A 2,029-nucleotide genomic window follows, 5' to 3' on the forward strand; every position below is an offset into this window, starting at 1 on the left:
TTTTAGTAGAGACAGGGTTTCACTTTGTTGTCCATGCTGGAGTGTAGTTGGATGATCATGTCTCATTGCAGCCTCGACCTACTGGGCTCAAGCAATCCTCCAACCTCAGCCCCTTAGTAGCTGAGACTAAAGGCACATGTAACCACACCAGCTAATTTTTGTATTTTTTGTAGAGACAGGATTTTGCCATGTTGTCCAGGCTGATCTCTAACTTCTGAGGTCAAGCGATCTTCCCATTTTGGCCTCTCAAAGTGCTTGGATTACAGACACTGCATCAGTCTGATAATATCATTTCTTGAGGTAGTTTTACTTTTGAAATTTCTCAGATTCATATCTCAGCGGTTCAAATATGCTATGTTTGCTATTTGATTTGTAGGTCAGTTTCTCCTCTTTAGAAAGTCTGGGATGGTAACTCTCTTCTTCAATTTTTTCATCAGTTGCTATACCGAGTACCAGCTCAGCTGGGAGACCCCCACCCAGGCAGCGCTGAAGGCAAATGAGAGACAGATTCTCAGATAGAACAGCAACGTGGATCTATTGAGAGCCTCAGGGGCTTACAGCATTCCAGGTTGAAGACCCCAAGCAGATTCTCATCCATGTAGTTCTTCTTACTTAACAGGTGACCATTATTAGTAAACAGGTGTTCCGTATTCACTCATAACTCAAAAAAATTCCACGTAGGTAGCTGTTACCTCTTACCGCTAATTACAAAGTAAAAGGTATTCTCCACAAGGGAGCCATGGGGCAGGGCAAATGTTTTTCAGTATTGCTGTACATTTTTTTTGTTCCAACTGCTGGCACAGCCTGACACTAAAATGTTTATCCTGAAGGCCTAAAAATCAATGCTCTTTTTCAATGTAACTTGATTCTGTACTCTTGGCTTTTCTTGATACATCTGAATTTTTATAATCATGACCTGGGACACATCTTCCTGTATCTGATTCAATTCAAATACCTTTTTCATCAGATTAGACTTCCAGGTTATCTAAATGAGCTCCCCAAAGGAAAAACAATCACACTGCAGAAAGTTTTTCTTTAGTTTTTTGGTACCTGGCTTAAGGATGATTATACATTTTATCAACATAATTTCCTGTGTTGATTTCTTTGTTGGATTTTTTTTTAACCTGAGGTTTAAAATGGTTAAGAAAATTTTAACATAATTATTTGTATGTCTTTTTAAGCCTTTCTGATTATCACTCTGGTTATATGAACGACTTATTTCACAAGTAGCTTGTGATTCTGTATTGATAAAGTGTTTTGAGCCTTAATTTAAAAAATTTCTTAAAAATCAAATTCCAATTTAAGTTTTTTAAATATAGAATTAACTTTGGCATTTTCCAGTTGGACTCCTGGAAAGCATTAAAAGATATCTTTCTTATCTTGGAGAGGTTATGTGGTAAATTTTATAAGAAACATTGTCAAACAATAACTAATGATTTTCTTTTATTTGCATTTATGGGAATGTTGATATGAATGTTTGAAAAATTATATAAGTTTATATAAGTCTGCTGGGAATGATGGCTCATGCCTATAAATCCCAACACTTTTGGAGGTTGAGGTCAGAGGACTGCTTATAGCCAGGAATTTGTAACCAGCCTGGGCAACAAAGCAAAACCCTATCTCTAGTGGGGGTGGGGGGGAGAATCCAAGCATGGTGGTACATACCTGTACCACCTGTTCCGGCTACTTGAGAGCCTGAGGCAGAAGGATTGCTTGAGCCCAGAACTTTCAGGCTGCAGTGAGCTATGAACGTGCCACTGCACTTTAGCCTGTGCAATAGAGTGAGACTCCATCTTTAAAAAAAAATTCATACAAATCTATTATATTACCAGTCTTACTTATGGTTGTAATCTTAAGGTACTGTATACAATAGCAATAAATAAATGTTCTCCTCAATTGTTAACTTCCTCAGATTTTTAACCATGGCTATTTTAAGGTTTTGTCATTCATGGTTATTGTTTTGAATTTTTTTTTTTTTAAGAAACAGATTCATGTAAAATATTCTAACAAGTACTCTTTTTTTTTTTTT

The sequence above is a fragment of the Cebus imitator genome, unplaced genomic scaffold, assembly GCF_001604975.1.
Source record: "Cebus imitator isolate Cc_AM_T3 unplaced genomic scaffold, Cebus_imitator-1.0 Scaffold45, whole genome shotgun sequence".
Classification (NCBI taxonomy): Eukaryota; Metazoa; Chordata; class Mammalia; order Primates; family Cebidae; genus Cebus; species Cebus imitator.